The sequence below is a fragment of the Notechis scutatus genome, chromosome 13, assembly GCF_049901735.1.
Source record: "Notechis scutatus isolate UNSWTSFEM ecotype Mainland chromosome 13, rNotScu1.2, whole genome shotgun sequence".
NCBI classification, from domain to species: Eukaryota; Metazoa; Chordata; class Lepidosauria; order Squamata; family Elapidae; genus Notechis; species Notechis scutatus.
Window position 1 is genome coordinate 11,133,315 of NC_142021.1, and position 15,945 is coordinate 11,149,259.

Sequence of the window (15,945 nt, forward strand, 5' to 3'; positions counted from 1 at the left end):
TAATAGGAACATTTGGCAGCTGGAATGGGTCGCTGGGTGGGCCAATTTTAGCTGCTTTCTGTCTTCACTTTCAAAACATCCCCTGGATTTTGCTGGATAAATTTTATCCTACTTTTGGAGGGATGCAGTGCTAAAGATGCTCTCTGGAGTTTGGAGCTGGGGGGAGATTTCCAAAAATTTCTCTGCGGAGAAAAGAAACCTGGATGGCGTGAACTCTGGATGGGATTCAGAGTCTGCTTCAGGTAGTCATTTCTGAATATGACATGAGTCAGTTGTGTCAAAAAAGCTAATAGCCCCTTAGACTTATGGACCACTTCACAGTGCTTTCCAGCCCTCTTGAAGTGGTTTTACAGAGTCAATATATTGCCCCCAACAATTTGGGTCCTCATTTTATTCATCTTGGAAGGATGAAATGATGAGTCAACCTTGAGCTGGTCAGGATGAAACTGCTGGCTGTCAGCAGAATTAGCATGCAATACTGCGTATCAAGGAAGAAAGGAAGGAAGGAAGGAAGGAAGGAAGGGAGGAAGGAAGGAAGGAAGGAAGGAAGGAAGGAAGGAAGGAAGGGGAGGGAGGGAGGGAGGGAGGGAGGGAGGGAGGGAGGGAAAGAAGGGAGGGAGGGAGGGAGGAAGGAGGGAGGGAGGGAGGGAGGGAGGGAGGGAAAGAAGGAAGGAAGGGAGGGGAGGGAGGAGGGAAAGGAAGGAAGGAGGGAGGGAGGGAGGGAGGGAGGGAGGGAGGGAGGGAGGGAAGGAAGGAAGGAAGGAAGGAAGGAAGGAAGGAAGGAAGGAAGGAAGGAAGGAAGGAAGGAAGGAAGGAAGGAAGGAAGGAAGGGAAAAAAAGGGAAGGAGAAAAGGAACAGCAATAGCAATAGCACTTAGACTTATATACCACTTCACAGTGCTTTCCAGCCCTCTCTAAGCAGTTTACAGAGTCCACCTCTTGCCCTCCAACAATCTGGGCCCTCATTTTACCCACCTCAGAAGGATGGAAGGCTGAGCCAACCTTGAGCCTGGCGGGATTCGAACTGCCAAATTGCAGGCAACTGATAGTCAGCAGAAGTGGCCTGCAGTACAACACTCTAACCACTGCACCACCGAGGTTCCATACAATCCTTAGTTGTATAAACAGAGGCATAGAATCAAAACCACGTGAAGCATTAGTGCTTTGTAAATCCTTAGTAAGTCCCCACCTGGCATCCAGTTTTGGTCACCACATTAAAACAAAAGATGTTGAGACTTTGGAAAAAGTTCAAAGAAGAGCAACCAAGATGACCAAAGGCCTGGAGACTAAAACAGACAAAGAAAGGCTGCAAGATTTGGAATTGGCTAGTCTAGAGAAAAGAAGGACGGGGGAGACATGATAGCAGTCTTCCAGTATTTGAGGGGCTGCCCCAATGAAGGGGGGGCTCAGCTTATTTTCCCAAGCACCACAAAGCAAGGCAAGAAACACTGGATGGAAACCAATCAAGGAGAGAAGCAACCTGGAATTAAGGAGGAACTTCCTAACAGTGAGGACAATAAACCAGTGGAACAGCTCGCCACCAGAAATCGTGGGCGCTCCATCACTGGGGTTATAGCGTCTCCTGCTTGAGCAGGGGGCTGGACTAGAAGACCTCCAAGGTCTCTCCCAGCTCTATTCTCATTCCAATATAATTCAGCGTTATTATAGATAATCCTCAAGTAACAACCACAATTGGATCCAGAACTAAGCGATATGATTGTTGAGTAAATCTCGTCCAAATTGGTGTCCCCTTTCTTTCTTTTTTCCCATGGCTGTTAAGAGCTAATCCCTGCAGTTGTTAAGTAAATCATGTGGTCATTAGGATGCTACAACTGTTGTAAATACACATCGGTTGCCAAGCGTCTGGATTTTGAACTCATGACTGCTGTGGTGGTGACTTGCGTGGACCAGTTGTGAGTCTTTTTTTTTCCAGAGCTGTAACTTTGTTTGTTTTTTTAAAAAAAAATTATTTTTCAACTCAAAAGACCATGGTGCTTAACCTAAGCAATAAACAATACCCTTAATATCAATATTGTTTAAATTATCAATCATGCAACTTCTCATAAAACATACAAAGCCAATAGAGAAAATTTCACCCTTTATGAAACTTAAGAAGAAAGTTGTCTTCATCAGGGCCAACAAGAAGTTAGTTGGTTGAAGTAATTCAAAGTAATTAAAAAATATCAAGATCTACCTAGTAATTTAACGGTTTTCCCCATCAGCCCAAGAGAAGTTGCAAATCTAAACTCTTCCATTCAGAGATATTCAGTTTGCATACACATTTCATGAAATAAACAATATACACAGCACAAGCGGCTTGTCCTCAGCTCCTGTGAGGACCCAGGGTGGGATACAAAACAAACACAGTCACAGAAAACAGGTGAAGCCCTTTTTATTCCTTCATTTTGCTTCCAAGCTCCGAATATCCTTGACAGAAGACAAAAATACTCCCACACAAACAGTTACAAGAAGAAGGAAAAAAGCAACACAAACCAAGCAAGATGAGGGCTGGAGGACGTCCACAGATAACAGAACACACACTGGGAAGGACGCCAAACTCAGAGAGGAACCATAAACTAGAGATATTTCCATGCTTTGTTTCCAGCACACATCTGTATTCATGGCCGTCCTCTTATTCAGTTGTCACAGCTGCAGCCCATGAAGAGGATCAAGGCCCTCTCCTTCCGAGTAGACCACGTCTCTCCCTTACCCTCTCCTCCCTGCATGCCCTAGGATGGGGAGGGGATGGGCCTGGATCCTCTTCTGATTGCTCAGCCGGCCTCTGCCCTTCCCCGGCCTTCTCCACAACCTCTGGAGCCACACTCCTACTACCCTGTCGGCAGTTCCTCCTTTCCCTCAGAGTCAGTCTCCACCAGGGACATGACAGCTCCTCACTCTGCCTTACTAGGGAACTTTTCTCATTTCAATCCCTTGCAAAGGGCCGTTGTAACTTTGAACAGCTGTTAAATGAGCAGTCGCAGATCGACGACTCTCTGTAATTGTGGCATTTGCGTTACAATCAGTTCTCCCCCCAACTTGCAGTCAAGGCGGCTGTTGCAACAATGGAACTCTGAACTGGCACCCGGGATGCAGAAGGGGGTAAACCCTGAAGCCCTTTGGAAGCAGGAATGGGAGGGGGGAAACAGGGGTAGCTGGGGGCTTGTAGCCAAAATGAAATTCTTTCTCCTGGGAACCAAGGACGTTCCCGCCAGGTGCTGGAGGGGCGTGGACTGAAGCCAGCTGGAGTTGGGGCTGAGACCTGGTTGGGCTTGTCAACCGGGGTGGGGAAGATTTCTACTTTGGGTGGGGAAAACCTCAGGCCTTCAGAATCAGGGTTTTCAACCGGACGTGCCCATATGATGTGCCTAAGACATTTGGACTTTGAGGAGAGCCTTAGCCTCGGAGTTTCGGTTGCACCAGGTCTGTTACTTGGAACCCTGCTGGGAGTTCGCAGGGGTTCGGGAGAGCCCACTCACTAAGATTCTGTGCAGTTTGGGAGAACCCCAAATCCCACTCCTGGCTGGCCCCGCCCACCCCACCCTGCCCCTCCCCACACGGCCCATTTTGGATGCAGGTAAGTGCAGGGCGCACGCAGAGGCTCGGGGAGAGTGGAAAACGGGCTACTGGAAGTTCAGGAAGGCCCAAAATGGGCCCGTTTCCGGCTTCCAGAGAGCCCTCAGAGCCCAGGAAGGCAATTTTTGCCCTTCTGGAGGCTCGAGGAAAGTCTCCGGAGTGCGGGGAGGGCAAAAACATTCCCCCCCCACAACTGTGGTGCAGGAGGCCAACTAGGCCACGCCCACCCAGCAACCGGGCAGAGAACCCGTTGCTAAAATTTTGGAAGCCCTACTTGGAACCCTGACAGAATGTTTAGACTGGGGCTCAAGCAGATGTTACCTCGCCATGAAATCACTCGCCAACATCTGCATGATTGTCCTGGTTTTTTTTTTTGAACCCTTCTCTCAAGAGAGGACCAAGATTTATGGCCCGTTTTAAGTGCCAAGGGTTGGTCACAGGTCCTCATTGTTTTATGGACATAGTAATAAACCCATCAGCAAGGATTTAAGCCCTTCCTCTCTCTTGATTGGAAAGAGAGCCCGATGTTATTTATGGCGTGAAAATGTTTTAAGGCGGTGAAAAAAGAGAGGTGGTGGCAGGAGTATGTTCTTCAACAGCTGCTGAGCCAATATATTTAGGTAGATGGTGGCCCAGATGTCCTCCAGCCCGTCACTGGGACTTGTGGGACTGTAGAGTCAGAGACACTCCCATGATATCTGGGTCCAGTTTTGAGAGCCACGCCACGTTCAGACAAGCCAAAAGGCATTAAGAGTTGTTAACCTAATCCTACGTAGCTTTTTCTCTGGTAATATCACACTACTAACTAGAGCATACAAAACATTTGCTAGACCAATACTCGAATACAGTTCATCAGTCTGGAACCCACATTACGTATCTGATATTAGCACAATTGAGAAAGTCCAGAAATATTTCACAAGAAGAGTTCTCCACCCCTCTACTCGTTGTAGAATACCTTATGCCACCAGACTTGAAATTCTAGAACTAGAAAACCTTGAATTACGCCGTCTTCGGTCTGATTTAAGCATGGTATATAAAATCATACATTGCAATGTCCTACCTGTCAGTGAATACTTCAGCTTCAACCATAACAACACAAGAGCACACAATAGATACAAACTCAAAGTTAACCGCACCAAACTTGATTGCAGGAAATACGACTTCAGCAACAAGAGTGGTCAATGTCTGGAATACTCTACCCGACTCTGTAGTTTCTTCCCCAAACCCCAAAAACTTTAACCTTAGACTGTCTACTATTGACCTCACCCCTTTCCTAAGAGGTCTGTAGGGGCGTGCATAAAAGCACCAACGTGCCTACCATCCCTGTCCTATTGTTTCTCTTATTCTTCTATTTTTCTTATATGTACCCATTTCATGTATTCACAACTATGTATACACTTATACTTATTATCTTGTAAACAATTGGCAAATTAAATAAATAAAATAAATAAATAAAAAAATAAAGTTGGAATGGGTCCAAGGAAGGTTAAGAAAAAGGATTGGAGATATCTTTGAAGCAGAACCGCCTGGATCAAAGCTAGTTGAGAAGACTTAAGGGACCGTGTGGCCTGTTTTTCTTTTTTTTCTCTGATAGTTATGAGCCTTCGTATTTCTTTGGGGATCCGTGTTGCTCTCTGAACTTGGTGGTTTCTCGCAGGTATTTCATGACCCAACCAGCTCAACTAGTTGGGTAATGAAATGTGCGAGGAAACCACGAAGCTCAGAGAGCAACAAAGACCCCACAATTAAAATCATACCCCTCCTCTTCCTCCTCCTCTCCACAAACCTCACTCCCTTCTAGTACTGATAATGTTCCCTAGTTGGGTCTTATAACATCTGCAAGAAAACCAACCAGCTCAGAGAGCAAGAAGGAACCCACAATCTTGAAACCACACTCCCTTCTGTTACTGATAATGTTCCCTAGTTGGATCTTGAAACATCTGCAAGAAACCACCAAGCTCAGAGAGCAACAAAGACCCCACAGTTTAACCCTGAGCTACAAATATTCTCTTTTATCGGCGCATATTTCTTTTAAGTTCTTTTCTATGGTTCCTCTTCTCCTTCCAACAAGGCATCAAGAAACGTGGCCTCTCCTTCCCTGAATGCCAATATACCCACCTCGGTTTAGAAAATCAGCAGAAAAATAATCCATAGGAAATTTTGCAAAGCCTGGAGAAGAAGATTCACAGAGCAGAAATTCCGCATGTATCATTAACATTATTTATGTTCCACATCCATGACAACCCTATCCTATACAGTGTCCTGGATGACTTGCCACCACCAGCCCTTGAAAGTGTTCCTCCCAAACATATAAATTATATTAAATGCAGGCAATTAGCATTATAATTAGCTTATTCAATAATTACCAGTGTTAACAGATAGTGCACCCTCATTATTTCATTAGGAGGAATAATACCTTGCCATAAGGGATTATGAGGGAAACAAGATGCCAGACCTTTAAATGGAAAAGCCAACTTTGACCAAAATTAATAATATTTCTTTAAAAAAAAAAAAAAAAACGTAGGCAAGCGTTATTTTGAAAGAACGGAGAGAGGGGTGAAATCCTGACTCACTCATCTCCAAGTGAGAGACGAAAGTTTAATCAACACTATTTAAAGTGACAGACAAACTGAGGTTGTACTGAGTAACTTGGTCTGGGGATTTGGAAGGAGACATAAATATTGGTTAAAGCCAACTCACATCGCAGGTAAAATTGGGCTGTAATTACGTCGTCTTGTGCTCCAGAACAGCCCAACCGTTGAAAGGAGAGTAGAGATGCCCTTTCCACGAGACAGAATTGGGAATATATATATATATATTTTTAAAAAAAGGAGGAGGTGGGAGAAAGATAGAGAAATATCTCTGTGAAATTGCAAGCCAATCAACCTTTGTTTAACCTTCTGTCAAGGAGGTAGAGGAAGAAATATAGGTAAGAGGCAGCAAGGGGCGAAAATAAGCCTGAGAGTTGAAGGTCTCTTAATGTGTAGAGAAGGGCTGTTGGAAATTGGTTTGCACCAGGCGTCCCTTTCACCCAAGGGTGGCTAGCTTATCTCAAGGCCCAACCAACTCAACACCTTCATACCACTGTGTGAGAGTTCTAGCTGGATGCCAGGTGGAGACGCGTGGTGCAGCTGGAAAAGATGGGGGGAGAGGGCAAGGCAACATGGCAACAGGGGTGTCCATGTGGGGGTTAGGAAGGAGTCATAACCATGTGATCAAAGGAATAGAATAGAGTAGAGTAGAGTAGAGTAGAGTAGAGTAGGGTAGGGTAGGGTAGGGTAGGGTAGAGTAGAGTAGAGTAGAGAGTAGAGTAGAGTAGAGTAGAGTAGAGTAGAGTAGAGTAGAGTAGAATAGAATAGAATAGAATAGAATAGAATAGAATAGAATAGAATAGAATAGAATAGAAATCTTTATTGGCCAAGTGCAATTGAACACAGAAGGAATTTATCTTGGTGCAAATGCTCTCAGTGTACGTAAAAGAAAAGATACAATTGTCAAGAGTCAAGAATCATAAGGTACATCACCAAATAACAGTCATAGGGTACAATAACCAATCAAAGTACTCTATTTATGTGGGGGGGAGAGAAAGGGTAGGGCTGTGATTGTATGGTTGTGGTTTTTGTGTTGACTTTTTTGCCCCCTTGAGGTCCCTGATCACAAGATGCTGACAGAGAGAAAATCTCTACTCTTATGGTTCCATCAAGCGTGCAAACTAACCTTCCTTCCCTCCTCCCTCCCCCTCGTTTCTCTTCTTTCTTTTTTCCAACCTATCTCTCCTTCCTTCCTCCCTCATTGCCCTCCCTCCCTCCCTCCATTCCTCCCTCTCGTTTCTCTTCCTTTTTTCTAATACCTCTCCTTCCTTCCTTCCTCCTTCCTCCCTCCCTCCATTCCTCCACTCTCTCCACTCTTCCTTTCTTCCAACCTATCTCTCCTTCCTTTCGCCCTCATTACCCTCCCTCCTTCCTTCCTCTCTTCCTTCCTTTCTCTCTCTCTCTTCCTCCCTTCCTCCCACTGACTTTCTTTCTTTCTTTCTTTCTTTCTTTCTTTCTTTCCCCACCCGCCACCTCTTCCTAACTACCCCCTTAATCTTGCAGATAGATCCCTTTTCCTCAATGACATCCTTGTCACTCTACCCAACCTTTTTTCCTCCTTTTTAAAAGGAGGATAAATTTACCCACGTTAAGTACTAAGTGGTACAGAATTAGAGATAGGAAATCAATTAGACTTTCTTGCTGTAATTATCTCACTATTAACTCTGAATTCACAGCCACGGGCATCGGGGGGCACTCTGGTCAGAAGTGGGGTAACAGACCAGGACTCAGTGTTTAAACAGTGTTTAAATCTGACTCCAGCACTCAGCTCCTTGCGGGAGGGATTTGTCTGTTTGTTCTCCAAGGGGCAAGTGTGGCTTTTTTTTTGTCTTTGTGGTTTTCTTGGTTTTTTCTTTTTCTTTTTCTTGGGGAGAATCCAGACACCTGCAGCTCTCTCTCAATGCTTTATCACCCAGGCAGCTACCTTTTTTTTTTTTTTAAGCAAAACTGCTCTTTCCCAATTCTATCGTCTCCCAATCGTGAAATATATCAAATCCAATTTGAGCCCCATTGATTTTTATATACATATATGCACACACAAACTATTTGGACCTGGTGAAGGGATATCGATCAGCGAGAGTCACATGTGAGCCAACTGTGCTCGGAGACCAAGCGTGACAAATTGAAGATGATAATTAAAAACAAAGAAAATGAAATGCCCTGATGAAGTGGATTTTCTCTCTCCCCCCCGGCAGAACTAGATCTGGTTATAAAAAGAAAACGTGAAATTTGCCCCATAGATTACCAATAGAGTTCTCCCATGTCCTCAGATGTATGATGGCCAGCCTTTAAAAGTAGTATTTCTCAGTCGTGACAACTTTAAGATGGGTAGACTTCAACTCCCAGAATTCCTTAGCCAGCATAGAATAGCTGGCTGGGGAATTCTGGGAACTGAAGCCCAACCATCTTCAAGCTGCCATGGTTGAGAGACCCTGCTTTAAAGCAAGAGTGTGCAGGGTGCGTCTCTTGGAAATACCACTCATGTAGAACATCTAACTTCCAAAGACCCCACGCAAAACAGCTGACGATGCCACTTGGCAATGGCCAAGCCACACAAAAAGAAAGGCACAGGGAATATTTTCATCCATGTGAGCACGCAAAGAACAACGCCCACCACTACTTCTTCTTCTTTTTTTTCACCATGGTAGCAGCTACCCACATCCGAGGAGGCGAAAAGCAATGGTCAGAGGAAGAATGACTGTTGTGGGTTGGAAAATGGGGCACTGAGGAAGGGAGGGAGGGAAGGGCTAAGAAGGACAGCCCTTGAGGACCCATTTCAAGAGAGGCTTGGCCAAGCTGGAAAAGATTCAGGCTTTGATCCTATCCCAGGAGATCTGACTGACAAATTTCCAAGGAAGGGAGCAAGCAGGCAAGACTCACAACTACTCTTATAGGATAGTCGAGGCTCAGAATCAGATTTGGGCCTATGATTGTCCTGCAAAACTTTGCAGTTGGATGGAGGCTTCCGTCAACCCTTGGCAGAATCCTCGTTGCTCTCTGAGTTTGGTGGGGTTTTTTGCAGACATTAGATTACCCCACGACAGTAGGTAACATCATCAGTCCTAGTACTGTAGCACTGATGATGTTATCTAGTTGGGTAACGAAATGTCTGCAAGAAAGCCACCAAGCTCAGAGAGCACCAAGGACCCCACAGTCCTTCTCCTCCTCTTCCTTCTCCTTCTCCATTCCACAATCCCCACTCCCTTCTAGTACTGATGGCATTACCTAGTTGGGTAACGAAATGTCTGCAAGAAAACCACCAAGCTCAGAGAGCACCAAGGACCCCACAGTCCTTCTCCTCCTCTTCCTTCTCCTTCTCCATTCCACAATCCCCACTCCCTTCTAGTACTGATGGCGTTGCCTAGTTGGGTAACGAAATGTCTGAAAGAAAACCACCAAGCTCAGAGAGCACCAAGGACCACGCAATCCAACCCTGAGCTGCAAATATTCTCTTTTGTTGGCATCAAACTTTCCTGGTTTAAGACGGATACCGTCTCCCAGCCACCTCCTCCCTCACGTTGGCCCCTCCAGATGTATAAATCAGGTGCAACGCACTTCATTGCCTAGCTTAACAACAGAAATTTTGATCCCATTTGTGCCATAAATCAAAGACTCTCCGTATTCCAAGTTCTCTTGAGTTTTTCCTCCCTCTTTAAGAAGAGTTATCTCATGCTTACGATGAAAATTAAGACTTATGCACTTAACCTCTCAGAGGGGCCTCCTTCCCCATCATCCCCGGCCTCCCACCTGGCTAAGATGATAAGCGAGTAAGTGCCCACGTTTGCTTCACTGCATTACCCAGGGAGAGTTTGATTAAAATCCACCCGCTCTCTCTCAAGAAAGAGAAAAATGTAATTTGTGGCTCGCGATCTACGAATTTTGCCGCAATATTTGATGATTAGGACAGTTCCTCGTGTGACACTTATATCACTTCTCTTTCTGTATGTGCAAAAGAGCCGGTAACACAGAGAGAGAGACATGATTTTATCAAGTAAGCCAAGAGAGTCTTTGGAAGAGTTCGTTTTACTTTGAGAATAAATAAAATCCCTACGGGAAGGGTGGGGCATCTACGTTTGAGAAAGCCAGAGAAAGGCTTACGCTTTGTTAATGCATCTTACTAAACCGTCACTTGATTTAACCATGGTTTGTTGCAAAAGGTCCAGATTCACACATGGTATTGCGCCCCAACCGATCTAGAATTGCTGCACTGAAACATCACACGAAGCCTCCCCAAATAAATATCACGGACTTGCTCATTTGGGATGCACGTACACAGAAAACAAATCCCTTTTCCTGACAAGCAGTTTTTGCCATCCTTGGTCCAGTTGGAGGACTTGCTGAAGCAAAATGGCCTCGATGCAGAACCAAAAGCAGGTTATACGAAGCGGCAGGGCAATTAAATCACAGCGGATTCCCGCCCCGCCAAGCAAAGGAAGAAGCTGTTGCTATCAGAGAACCAGTTTCTCACTTGGTTTCCCTTGGAAGGGCCTACCCTGTTGAGTTTTTGTTTTGTTTTTGTTTTCTACAAGGAGAAAAAGCCATTAGCCCTTAAAAGAATTTGATTAAAGTAGCGAAATGCTCACTCACCAGCCAATGTGGCCTTCCGCTATTTTCATTACTTTAAAGACAGAGACGAGAAAATTGTCAACATTGATCAAGGGAGTTTGGCTATGGAAATTCCTTACCGGAAAAAGAAAGAAAAGAAAGAAGGAAAGAGGGGAGGAGGAGAAGAAGGAGAAAGAGAGCCAGCCTGCTGAGCTTAGCCGAGCTCTTCAACTCCACCCAGAAATTAGGAAGAGAAGCCTTCACAAAAGCGAAGAATTCGGTTAAAATATTATCCAGCACCAAAGAAAACCAAAAAAAAAAAAAAAGTGTTTATTCATGTTGACTTCTACTCCATGTAAAACCAATGCAGAGGGGGAGATCCAGAGGCGGTCAATTTGCGGAGTAAAAAAACTGGAGAAAAAAGGACCGTTCACCTATACTACGGCACAGACTGAAATTCTTACCTTCAGAGCCCAGCCTATTGGTCTGGTTGGTTTAATCGTGGCTTATTAAATAAGCCCAGTTGGCTGGTTTCACACCAAATTCCGACAATCCCCAAATAGCTGGATGGATACCAGGGGGTGGGCTGGTCCAACAGACGAAGCTCTGAACAAGCTAACAACATCTCTGTTTATAGGATTGAATTAACTATCACTCTCCTCTCTGTAATTAAATCAGCTTTAATCTTATTTACCCACATAAAAACCCTGTAAGGTAGGCTCAAAAGACAGTACTGAAGCAAAGCCACTTGCTGAGTTTGCAACTAAAGCAGGCTCTCCTTGATCTGAAATACAGATCCATCTACATTTTTCAAAGAATCTAGGTCTGGGTTTCTCTTTCTTCCCTCCACCACCCCCGAGATCTAGAAAAATCTCTTTGCTCGGCTCTCCAAAATCCAGCATTTTTTTTCTCCAGAGATGGAACTCCAGCTCAGTATATATATATATATATATATCCCTCTCCTGTAGCATCTTGCCAAGCAATGAAGCAACAATTTTTTTCCTCACCTCTCTTTTAGAACAGATCCTAAAAATAAAAGTCCCATTTTGCAATCTAATGAACCTTTCTGCACTAATGAAGACTATTCAATTGCTTTTGTGAAACCAACGGCGGCTTATGTGGTTGTAAGCTGGGAAGCTGCAGATTGCTTAGAGACACCCGTGAGGGGGTGTAAAAATGTTGCAAATATATTCATAAATAAAAGCTTAAGCATCCAGAAACACAAACAACACCCTTCCCTAAATGATGACAGATGATTAAAATGCGAGCAGATCGAACCCTGAACTCTGATAAAGAGAAAAAGGACAGAAAAAGGTTCCACGTTGACCAACCTTAAAATAGAAGGAAGGGCCTTTACTTCACTACATGAAATCAGTTGCTTTTAGGATCTCGAGATGATATCTGGAGATCCTGTTGCCCCTCTGCATGAATCTGGAAACAAACAAGGCCAGGCCAGAGATTCCTTAACAACCAGTTCCACCACTGCCGTGCATTCAGCACCACTCAAAAGCATTGGGTTTATTCCAGTGGAGAATTGTAGAAGGGTTCTCCAATGAGGCTCTAGACCAGGGGTGTCCAACCTTGGCAGGTTTAAGATTATGGACCTCAACTCCCAGAATTCCTCCTCCAGTCATGTTAGTTCGGGAACTCTGGGAGTTGAAGTCCCCAAGTCTTAAACTTGCTAATTTTGAAGACCCTTGCTGTAGAGCAGAGGTCTCCAAACTTGGCAACTTTAAGACTTGTGGACTTCAACTCCCAGAGTTCCCACGCTAACATGACTGGAGGAGGAATTCTGGGAGTTGACGTCCACAAGTTCTTAAAGCTGTCAAGTTTGAAGACCCCCTGCTCTAGAGTCAGGACCCCAGCTCCTTGGACACCCCGGAGGAGATGAAACCCACGCAACAGACTTCCGCAGGATGGCAGAAACCATCTAGAAGCTTCAGGGTTGCCCTGTTCTAGATCAACCTTCTTTCCAGATGCATTGACCTTTCATGCCAGAGTTCCCAAAATGCATCTAAGGGTGTGATTGGTTCTGCCAGCCACACTTAGCTGATCTTGGCTGATCCTGCAAACACCTGGTTACTCCATGTCTGGGACACCCTACAAGAAGGTCTCATGGAAATTGGGAAGAAGGCCAACTGAGAACGATTTACATATTACAGCCAAGGACACCACAATGACCAGTAGTCACACTTGGTCTTCAATCAATCGATCAGAATAGAGCTTGAGGGGACTTCAAAGGTCTTCTAGGCCAACCCCTTGCTCAAGCAGGAGATCTTAGACCTCCCTAAAGAGGAGAGGGGGGCGAGGCCTTGTACGCCTGGAATAATTGTTCGACACTCAGCCCAGTGTCCCCCCCTTCAGGTCCTGACCCATGCTGATGTCAGGCTGTCATCTCATGAAGTTTGGATAGGTGAGATGTAGCCATGACCCCGAGTCTCCCACAGGGAGGGGGGAGCCAGCCACACACACACCCCACCTCCTTTCTTCCTGATAAGAAGGAAGGATAACCTTGCTGCTTATCAAGTCACACTTCTCTTCATCTAGGTGTTTTCAGACGGCCAATGCCATCCTGGGTGTTTCACATCCTCTACAACAGAAGGACTGAATGGGGAAACCTTTCCATGTTCTCTCAGAAGCCATTCTTGAATTCTGCCTTTACAGATTAACAGAGTTGGAAGGACCTTGTAGGTCATCTAGTCCAACCCTGCCCCGCCCAAGCAAAAGACCGTACACCATTTCTGACAGGTGGCAGTCCGGTCTCTCCTTGAAAGCCTCCAGTGATGAAGCTCCCACAACTTCCAAAGGCAACTTCAGTTCCACTGTTTGATTGCTCTCACTGCCTTGAAGAAGAACTGAGCTACGATTGGTCAAAACACATCAGTAATTCCAAAACAGACAGATGGGGGAGGTTTGAGGGCTTTTCTTTAAGCCAGGCCTTAAAGATGCAATTAGTTAAACAAATAATAACAGAATTGGCGCAGGCTCTCACAACTCCAAAGCTAGCTTCTTATCCTGATTCCAACTTCCATCCAGGAACAATTCAGTTTGCATCTCCTACCACCTTGGAAGCCAAAATCTAAGAACCTTATTCGGCTGCCAGGAGAGCAAAGATGCCAAGGCCCAGGGAAGAATTGAGCAGATCTTAGCGATGTTTCTAGCCAAGAAATGTTCAGGGAGATGCAGAGATCGAAAGCAACTCGGGAAGACAAGCCATCACATCGGTAGCTTCATACCTCCTCCCGAAATACGTTTCTGAGTCCTCCGTCATGTCTGTAAAAACCCTTTGGAGGTCCACTTTTTCTCACGACATTCCATCGTGGTTACGGCACGAGATTTGTTCCTATTCAGCTTCAAGCACCATGGATGAAGGAATATCTTAACACATGTGTGCTGAAGAATACACCGGCAGTCCTTGGCTTACAACCACAACGGCGCCCAAAGTTTTCTGTCGCTAAGCGAAACGTCTATCAAATGAGCATTGCCCCCATTTTACTACCCTTTTTGGCCACTGTTGTTAAGCAAATCGCTGAAATTGTTCTGCAAGAACAATCAACCCATGGAACAGAAGTTGCCTTCGGAAGCTGTGGTAGCTTCATCACTGATAGCATGAAGAGACTGGACCGCCATCTGTCAGAAATGGTGTAGGGTCTCCTGCTTGAGCGGGGGGGGGTTGGACTAGATGACCTACAAGGTCCCTTCCAGCTCTGTTAGTCTGTTAAATTAGTAACACGGTTGTTCAGTGAATCTTGGCTTCTCCGTGGACTTTGTTCGTCAGGTTGCAAAAGGAGACTCCAAGGCCCCAGGACAATCCAACCATCATAAATATGAGTCAATTGCTGAATGTCTGAATTTTGGGGGATGCCGCAATGGTTGTAAATGTGAGAAAAGGTCATAAGTCGCTTTTTTCTGCACCGTCGTACCTTTGGTCACTAAATGAACTGTTGTAAAGTTGGGGACTGCCTTTTATCTGGGTCATTTTAGTGGCACCTTATTCTTGACTGGATCGAGCCGTCTAAACAGCCTAGTCTGTGACGCTGCTGCTTGGCCTCGGTTTTTCCCTTCTGCAAAATGGGTGCAGGCTTGGCAGAGCGTGCGCTGTTGAAACCGACTGGGCTTGCAGCCCAAGCCAACAAAGGCAGACCAGAATGCCCTTGGGATTGCAAAAGCCAACCGATGACACTGTTTGCGCCTTCTTCTATGCCCACACGTTACAGATACACATTACAGATGAAAAGAGTTGGAAGGAACTTTGTAGGTCATCTAGTCCAACCCCCCACCCACTCACCCAAGCAGGAGACCCTACACCATTTCTGATGTTCTGTTCCTTCTGCAATTCTTTTCATGCTGTGAATTCCTCAGCATGAAAAGAATACAACTTTAAAGGATTGCTTTTTTAAAATAAAAAAAAAACACCTTCCTTTTTCATGGCCAGTGGCCAAACTCAAAAACAGACATCCCCCCCCCGCCCCCCACAGCTTGCCAACCAGGACAACAGGCGAGGTGACTGGAGAGTGCTTCACCTGGTGAACTGCTACCCTACCAATCAAGCAGAAGCCTTGAGGGAGATAAGGATCGAGCTCCTGGATCATGACCACCATCGCTCCTGGCGAAAAGACAGGGAAGAAGCCTGGCTAATTTAAAGTTCCTGTCATTTGCAACTACGCCATGGTGGAATATCAAATATCACTTCGCCTAGAATTATTACAGCAATAGGAATCCTGTCTCAAGAAAAGAACACTTTTGACTAGAGGACAAGAGAAGGAGGAGGATGGAAGGAAGGAAGAGGAGGAAGACGAGGAAGGGAAATAAGGAAGGGAAGGGAGGGAGGAGGAGGAGGAAGGAAGGGAGGGAGGGAGGGAAGGAGGAGAAGGAAGGAAGGAAGGAAGGAAGGAAGGAAGGAAGGAAGGAAGGAAGGAAGGAAGGAAGGAAGGAAGGAGGAGAGAGGGGAGGGGAGGACGAGGAGAGGAAGGAAGGAAGGAAGGAGAGGAGGAGGAGGAGGAAGGAAGGAAGGAGAGGAGGAGGAGGAGGAAGGAAGGAAGGAAGGAGGAGGAGAGGAAGGAAGAGGAAGCAAGGAAGGAAGGAGAGAGGGGAGGGAGGAGGAGGAGAGGAAGGAAGGAAGGAGAGGAGGAGGAGGAGGAAGGAAGGAGAGGAGGAGGAGGGAGGAAGGAAGGAGAGAAGGGAGGGAGGAGGAGGAGGAAAGGAAGGAAGGAGAGGAGGAGGAGGAAAGAAGGAA